We start from the raw sequence: 10,060 nt of genomic DNA on the forward strand, positions 1-10,060 counted from the left end.
TATTTATACCGCATATCCTTAAACTATATAGGTTTTGGTAAGTTGATCCTTAAATTTTATTTTTTAACAAATTAATCCCCAAAATATATACTTTTTGGTAAATTTATTCTCAAACTTTATTTTTTAGTAAATTAGTTCTTAAATTTTTATTTTATTAGCAATATTAAATCATACTCTTAGATATTGATATTTTTATTATTTTTTTTTATTTTACTTACTTTAATTTATTTTTTGTTAAATTCAAATAATTTCATTTTTTTTTACAAATAAAGATGCATCTTATTCGTAACCGGACAATCATCTATTAATGTAGTTTTTTGGTAATTCAAATAAAGATACAGGTAGTTATAATCAGCTCTAAGTTTCTTAGACAATTAGTTTTCACTTATGTTCATACACTCTTAAGCTTGGGTAGTTAAGTTTGTTACTCTTCTAGTTTATTGTTTTTCTATGTAAGCCTACATATAAAGGCATTTTAGGCTCTCATTTTATAGTAAGAGAGAGTAAGATCAATTTGGTTGGAGAGTGAAGAAACATAGTGGAAGAGAGTGAATAGTACCGTCCAAGGTGTGTTCTTAGAGTACTCGAGTGAGAGAGTTGGGTTTCTCTTGTATTACTCCAGAGTTGTGTTCATCACTATGCGTTTGTAACCTTGATCATGGAATAAATACAATGGATACCTGAGGGGGTAGCAGGAAGTAGGCAATTGGTCGAACCTGGATAAAAATTGTGTTCTTATTCTTTGCTTTAATTTCTTGTATTCTGTTGATTATTAATGTGATGTTTTGTCGAATTATGTGTTGTTGATTTACAACAGTGGTATCAGAGCTTTGGTTTTGTAGGAAGGAGAATAAGCTTTCAAATTCGACACTTTAAAAACATCAAAGGTTCAAGAATTCAAGAAGCAGACAGCAATGGCTTCATCATCAACAAGATTCGACCTTAAGAGGTTTGTGTTGGAATTATTTTACTAGGATCTTAGATTTACTAACAAGTATGTTATTAATATCCTAAATATGAACTTCTAAAACGATATGAAATAAACACATATAAAGTATAAGAAACCTTATAGTGGTTGCAGCGGAATATAATGTCTCCTTCCACTCAAATCTCTAACCCTTGTATCCTTTCTGTAGCAGAGTATCACCAAGATCTGAGTCCGAATCTCCTTCTCTTGAAATTGGATTCTTCACAACCTTACACATTATGATTGAGTACTACTTGATGTGTGTGTGGGCACTCACTCTTTCACTACAGGCTCGGTTTAGAAGAGAGGAAGAGAGAGAGTATGGTTTCGGCTAGGGTTAGGAAGGAGGCTCAAATTTTTATTAGAATGAGATGCATCATCTTTTCCCTTAAGCCATCACTATCTATTTATAGGAAACCACCTAGGGTTAGGTTAGATTTATTTGGCATTAAAATAATGGAAAAAATAAATGGTAAATTACTATTAGAGTGGTCGGCCATGGGTTGGATATTGGGCCCCACTTTGCAATTTTGCCATTTTTCTCATTTTTCTTCTTATTTTCTCAAAAATGTCAATTTTCCAATTTAACCACTTAAATGTCAAATCTAATTATTTAATAACTGAAAATTAATTATTAAATAATATTGTCATTTAATATATTTATTAATTAGACTTATCAAAGTCTCTTAATTAACAAATTAACCCTAGAAACTCTTTCTTCACAATTAAGTCCTTGCTTAGTGAAAATCAGAATCAATTAACTGAGTCTTACAAGTAATATTGTCTCAACTAGTATAGGGACCATGGGCCTATATATCTGAGCTTCCAATAAGCATACCCAGAATTTACCAAGTAAATTCACTGACTTATTAATTCCTTGTTGCATCCACCATAGAAATTAGAATTGCACTCTCAGTTATATAGAACGCTCTATATGTCCATGATATAGATACGCTATCAGTTATCCATTGTTATAATCCCAATAATCAATGATCCTCTATAGATGATTTACATTGTATAGGGATTAAACTACCGTTACACCCTTCAATGTATTTTATCCTTAAAACACTTAGCCACTTATAAATGATATTTCATTGAACTAAACATAATCACTGAAATGAGTACTCAACCATTTATCTCTGTTTAGCCAAGCTCGAAGGAAATTATTGTTGGGTTTTATGCCCTAAATAGAACTCCATTTCAATGTAATCCATTTTATTCAACATCAATAAAGAAACAGAAGTATTTTACATTCATTTGTGTATGTTTTGGTTCATCTTATCAGTTGCTTGTCTATTTGATTTATAAATTCATCTGAAACCCTTTTCACATACTTGATCCTGTTTATTGTGTTGTCAACACATTGGAAAGTAAACATGACTATGTGAATAAAGATTCCTAGATTTATCAGACACAGGGTTTTACTGATATGATAATCTACAACAGAGTTTACTTGCCTTTGGAGAAATGCTATGTTCTTTCCAAAGCATTGGTTAGAGTAAAGCTCAGGTTGGGTGCATGGAGTATGCATCGGAAGGGACCGATATTGAACTTTGACATAGATTTATCAAACTTACCGTAATATCTATTCAAGTCAATATCGCCTAGTTGATCCTAGATCAAATGATCTTAATCCTGATATGATTAGGTTCAATCTCAAGAGTGTTATTCGTCTTCTTTGATTTGTTAGTTAAGCCTACTTTTGGGTCAGGGTTATACGTACATTTTGGGAACACGGTAGTGCAATTGAGTGGGAGCGCTAACATAAATATGGAATCTATAGCTTCTATCTGGCGAATAGAAAGTAAAGGATGATCTCCTTCGAGCTTGACCAAACGAAAATAAATGGTGGAGTACTCATTTCACATAGCTGAAATATCATTTATATGGGGTTAAGAGTTTTAAGGATAAAATACAATGTAGGGTGTCACGGTAATCTAATCCTTTTACAGTGTAGATCATTCATATAGAGGATCATTGATCAAATTAGGATTATAACAATGCATAACTAATGACGTGTCTATATGGTGGAACATATAGAGCGTTCTATATACTGAGAGTGCAATTCTAAGTTCTATGCGTGGATTCAACGAAGAATTAATAAGTCAGTGAATTTAGGTTATAAATTCTTGATCTGCTTATTGGAAGCTCGGTTATATAAAACCATGGTCCCCCCACTAGTTGAGATAATATTACTTGTAAGACTCATTTAATTGGTTTTGATTAATCAATTATAATTCTCAAATTAGACTATGTCTATTTGTGAATTTTTCACTAAGTAAGGGCGAAATTGTAAAGAAAGAGTTTTTAGGGCATATTTATTAATTAAGATACTTTGTATGGTTCAATTAATAAATATAATAAATGACAATATTATTTAATAATTATTTATAGTTATTAAATAGTTATAATTGGCATTTAAATGGTTGAATTTGAAAATTGGCATTTTTAGAAAAATGAGATGCAGAAATGATAAAACTCCAAAATTACAAAAAGTGAGGCCCAAATCCATATAGCCATGGCCGGCCACTTTTATAGGCATTATCATCTGATATTTTCATTATTTTAATGCCAAATAATTCAAACCTAACCCTATGTGGATGTTGGGTTTTATGCCCTAAATAAAACTCATTTCAATATAATCAGATTTACTTATTAATATAGATCAGAAATAACATTTAATGTTGCATGGTTCACATGATTTATTTCATGATTATATGTACATAATGTATAAATTCATCTGAAACCCTTTTCACATACTTGATCCTGTTTATTGTGCTGTCAACACATTGGAAAGTAAACATGACTATGTGAATAAAGTTTCCTAGATTTATCAGACATAGGGTTTTACTGATATGATAATCTACAACAGAGTTTACTTGCATTTGGAGAAGTGCTATGTTCTTTCCAGAGCATTGGTTAAAGTAAAGCTCAGGTTGGATGCATGGAGTATGCATCGGAAGGGACCGATATTGAACTTTGACTTAGATTTAATTAAACTTACCGTAAAATCTATTCAAGTCAATATCGCCTAGTTGATCCTAGATCAAATGATCTTAATCCTGTTATGATTAGGCTCAATCTTGAAAGGCTATTCGTGTTCCTTGAATTGTTAGTTAAGCCTACTTTTAAGTCAGGGTGATACGTACTTTTTGGGAACACGGTAGTGCAATTGAGTGGGAGCGCTAGCATAAACATGGAATCTATAGCTTCTATCTGGCGAATAGTAAGCAAAGGATGATCACCTTCGAGCTTGACCAAACGAAAATAAATGGTGGAGATCTCATTTCACATAAGCTGAAATATCATTTATACGGGGTCAAGTGTTTTAAGGATAAAATACATAGTAGGGTGTTACGGTAATTTAATCCCTTTACTGTGTAGATCATTCATATAGAGGATAATTGATCACATTAGGATTATAACAATGGATAACTAATGATGTGTCTATATGGTGGAACATATAGAGCATTCTATATACTGAGAGTGCAATTCTAAGTTCTATGCGTGGATTCAACGAAGAATTAATAAGTTAGTGAATTTTAGTGCTAAATTCTTGATCTACTTATTGGAAGCTCGGTTATATAGACCCATGGTCCCCCCACTAGTTGAGATAATATTGCTTGTAAGACTCATGTAATTGGTTTTGATTAATCAATTATAATTCACAAATTAGACTATGTCTATTTGTGAATTTTTCACTAAGTAAGGGCGAAATTGTAAAGAAAGAGTTTATAGGGGCATATTTGTTAATTATGATACTTTGTATGGTTCAATTAATAAATATGATAAATGACAATATTATTTAATAATTATTTATAGTTATTAAATAGTTAGAATTGGCATTTAAATGGTTGAATTAGAAAATTGGCGTTTTTGAGAAAATCAGATGCAGAAAAGGTAAAACTGCAAAATTACAAAAAGTGAGGCCCAAATCCATTAGTATAGGGCCAGCCACTTTTGTAGGCAATTTAAACTGATATTTTCATTATTTTAATGCCAAATAATTCAAACCTAACCCTAGTGGAATGCTATAAATAGATAGTGAAGGCTTCAGGAAAATTACACTTAAATTTTCTATTTTTCCTTCAGAGAAAAACCTGAGTCTTTCTCTCTCCCTATCTTTAGCTGCCACTTCTTCTTTCTCTTCCTCATTGAGATTTCGAAATCCTTAGTGATTAGAGTAGTGCCCACACACATCAAGTGATACCTCAATCATAGTGAGGAAGATCGTGAAGAAAGATCATCAGCAAAGGAGTTTCAGCATCAAAGATTTAGAGAAAGAGATCCAGGTTCAGATATTGATAATGCTCTGCTACAGAAAGGAATCAAGGGCTAGATATCTGAACGGAAGGAGTCATTATGTTCCGCTGCACCCAATGTAAGGTTTCCTAAACTTTATATGTGTTTATTTCATCGTTTTAGAAAGTTCATATTTAGGGTGTTAATCAACATACTTGTGAGTAGATCTAAGATCCTGGTAAAATAAATTTCCAACAACTGGCCTCAGAGCCATGGTAATTGATTTACTTGCAAGAAATTTGGACTTTAAAACGATTGTTTGTATGTTCTTTGGATGGTATCATGTTGTATTGAGTGTTATTTGATGATTGATTGATGTTTGTAAATTTTCGTGAAAAATAATTGCGATTTTGTTTCTGGAATTATTTTTATTGGATAGTATGAGAAAAATTAAGCAAGTTAGCCTTTTACAGAACTCAATTTGGATTTTATTTGAATTAGTTATGATTTTTTGAAGATTTGACAAAATCGGGGCTGTGCTGATAGTTTCCTGCGATCGCAGAACTGTCCGTACAGTTTCGAATTTTTCCTTTTTTCTTCAATTTTTCATACTTTTTCATGGAATTAGCTTCCAATTTTTTGTATAGTTTTGTATATATACTATTACTATTCCTAATTCAATTCTAATTATCATTTTGAATTAATTTAAATTTTTTTTTAATTTAATTCAAGATATTAGTGTAATTTGAATTTGAATAGAATTAGTATTTATCTTTTTGCTTAAAAATCTATCTTATTTTTAAATTTGATTATATTTTTTTTAAATTTAAGGTCAGATATTTATAATATCTTTTAAAGATATTTATAATATCTTTTAAGATATTTTAAAAATATCTTATCTTTTAAGATATTTTAAAAATATCTTATCTTTTAAGATTTTTTAATTAAATCTTTTTAGATATTTTGACCATATTTAAATTTAAAATAGATATTTATAATCATGTAATTTTAAATAGATATAAGATATTTTGCTAATTTTTTAAATTTTGTTATTTTATTTATTTAAATTACATTTAAATTTTGAAAAAGATATTTATTTATCTTTTCTAATTTTTTATTTAATTTTTATTTATAAAATAATATTTAAAATTTAAAAGCAGTTAGCAAATTTTTGAAATGATATTTAGGTTGGTTCAAACCTAATTTTTCAAAATTGTAGGTTTAATTTTAAATTTAAATATTTAATTAATTTTCGAAATTTTTTTTTAATTTTTTTTGAAAATCCATTTTAATAATATTTCGAAATTAATTATTTAATTCAAAATTAAATAAATCCTACATCCAACTATCCAGCTAACCTTGTTGCAGGAGTATGTGGTTTTAGCTTGTTTGTAAGTTTTCAAAACCTATTATTACTTGATTGCAAATAGCCATGGTTACCTTTTGCCAGATCTAATGATCTGATGGCTCCCTTGGTCAAGATAATAATTTGTAACAGGTATATTTACAATCTTCTTTCATCTGTGTATGACCTAGCAACATGATAGGACCCATCCAAAGTGTGCCTGTGTGAGCCTATGTGTTTAATTTAATTATAGATGCATATAGGTTAATGTTGCTAAAATAAATTATCATAGTTTTTGATAGAATTTATTTAGGCCCATTTAGTTTTTGGGCCTATTCAATTAATAACAGTTGTTCTTATTAAGGTTAAATTCCTCTCTTTTGGGCCTTGTGTGAGAGTTGGGAGCCATAGAAGTGGGTACGACATACTGAACCCAGCACCCCCTCACACAAACCACCCCAATTGTGAAGGCCCATTTGCCTGATTTGAATGACTGTACTAGGTTAATTACACTAGTTTAACCTAATAAAATTGATTAGCAACATAATTAATTTCATTTATTTTGAAATTAATTTAAGAAAAATATAGTTTAAAGAATTTTTTTATTCTAAGCTAAACTATATGTATTTTCTTGTATTTAATTAAATATAGAATTATAACCATCTAGATTCTTTCTGGAGCTTAATTTAAATTTTTCATTAAATATTCCTATTTAAGTTGATATTTAGTTATCTACAACTAACCAACTTAAATCTGAATATCTTTTGAATTTCAAATTTCAAAATTAAGTTGAGGAATTTTAGGCATTGGTTATTAAGATTCTTTAGATATTTTTTAAGTTAATATCTTTTCAAATATTAACTTAAAATGGAATATTTTCAAATTAAGTGGTTATAACTTAATTTAGATATTTAATTAAATTTAAATTTGAAAAGTATTTAAGTTCTAGATTTTTTTTAATACAACTTAAATTAGATATTTTTTCAAATTTTGTGGAAAAGATACTTAGTCAAATAAGATATTTTCTAGATAGTTATTTCTAGACTACTTATTATTTCTAATATTAAATAGGAAAATATTATACATTGTGAAATTAATTATTTAAATAATTAATTTTGGTACAATTTATTTTAAGTATATTTTTTCTAGTATTAAACTAGAGATTGATAATTAAGCCTTCTCTACACTTAATTATTTATTTCTTGAATTTAATACATTTAATTAATTTGAAAATTAAATATCTAAGTTGATTTTTATCATCATACTTAAATATTTTTTTTTATGACATTTAATTAAATAGAAAATTATTTTTAGTTGAAATTTAATTTTTCAACTAAATTTAAATAATTTTCAAAATATATTTTTTCTTTATTTTATTAATCAATTTTCGAAATTGCATTTCTTAAATGCTAGAATTTCGAATTTTATCTTGAAAAATAGATTAAGTTGTAAATTAATTATTTATTTTAATTAATTCTTGGATCAACTTAAATCAATGATTTTTTCATTTATTGATTAATTTAAAATAAGTTGAATTAAAGTATATTATTAGAAATTGAATTAATTAGTCAAAGGAAAATCTAGATAGGTGATATTTTTGCTTGAAGTATTTTTCTAGTGTATTTAATTAAATAGAAAATTAATATTTAAGTTGATTTTCATCATCATACTTAAATATTTGAAATTTTTCTTATATATTTAATTAAATAGGAAAATTATATTTTTTGTTGTAAATTAATTTTATTAATTAATTTTGGGCCAACATTAAATTAGAATAATTTTTCCAGGATTTATTTTTTATTTTAATATGCATTTTTTCGAAAATTGTATTCTTATATACTTTAATTTTTCGAAATGCAATATATATATTTATAGAAAATTAAATTTGAGTTGTAAATTAATTTAAATTAATTTTGTAACAACTTAAATATTTTTTTTCTAAATATTTATTGGAAATTATTACTAAGATGGAAATAATTCATGTTATTTTCATATCCATCTAAGTAAAATTTATAAATATTAAATTAAAATTTATATTTAGAATTTTTCATTCTAAATTGGAAATTTTAATTAAATAAATATATATTTAAAATAAATAGAATAAATAAAGAGAATAAAAGAAAATACAACTAACTTTAAATAATGAGCTTGATTATTATTAAGATATTCGATCTCCATTGTTGGTCTTACAAAAGTTAAATGTTTTCAATATAACCTCGAGACGCTAGACTTCGTCCCCCTATGGATGGTTATTTGTTGAACGCATTTAACACCGTAAGATTTCATTTGATAAGTGTTTTGTAAGTTTTCGTCTCTATTAGACTCTCTCCTACGGTGACTACTTAGAGATAAACTTATGAAACATGAAACAATGGTGGAAGCTCATAAAATGAGAATAACCTTGACTCTCGCCTACCGGGACAACGTTGGATTCTTATTTTGATCGAATAAAAGGTTGCTAGAATGGTTTCTATTTTAGATGAGCTGACAACTCTATTCAATAAATGATGCTTTGACTCTCGCCTACTTAGGGACACTTTGTATCGGTTGTTGAAAACCTTGGAAATTATATAGGATTGTATGTTTTAGTATTTTCACTAGTCATTCCTACTTGCTATATGTTTATAATTTCTGAATTGTGTATGAATTTATATTGAACCATGTTATTTTCTGTTATTAAGTTGTAGTTTAATTTCGAATCTTCATTGTTGGTCTAACATGTTTGTTTTTCTAATGAGATAAATCCCTAATGGATTTTCACCATTAGACGACATACATAATAGTGTAAGATCTCGAAAGATAAGTATTGTATATGCGACATCTAACTGTTCATCAATTGATGACACCTTAGACTAGTATTTTTACAATATGAAACAAGAAGATTACATAAATAAGATTACTTTGTCTTTCGTTAATCGAAGCATCGTTGGATTCTTATTTTAAACGAAATTATCCTAATTCATCTTAGCTTATTCATTTCCAATTAGCTCCATAATATATCATTGGATGAATGGTCTATAAATCATTTCATGTCATTATATTTTCTCTTAAGAAATTAAATGACGTATATGATTATAATCCCGAAATTCTATTCCCAATTGATATAAATCCTCAATCTTAAAAATCTCCTACTTGTATGGGCAAATCTGACTTAGAGTTTGTATTAGTAGTGCTGGTCCAAGATAGAATTACTCATTATATTTGGTATAAATTTAAGTCTTTGACTTTAATTTTAGATTCCAAATAGAAATTTTCTTAAATTTCTAATTCCAGAATACAATACAGTTACACTTTCTCAAGTGTTTAATATCCATCTTTTATTAATGGATTAAAACTGTATGGAATATGAGTTAGGTATTCTGTGACCAGGATCCACTTGAAGTATTCTAGAACTCTTTGATGTAACTAAACCTATATCATCAATAGACACTACCACATTTTTTTTATCTATGGCATTTGTATCTTGTTCATAGTGGATTTGACAAGATCAATCTCTGCAAAGAGTT

The sequence above is a fragment of the Cannabis sativa genome, chromosome 2, assembly GCF_029168945.1.
Source record: "Cannabis sativa cultivar Pink pepper isolate KNU-18-1 chromosome 2, ASM2916894v1, whole genome shotgun sequence".
NCBI classification, from domain to species: Eukaryota; Viridiplantae; Streptophyta; class Magnoliopsida; order Rosales; family Cannabaceae; genus Cannabis; species Cannabis sativa.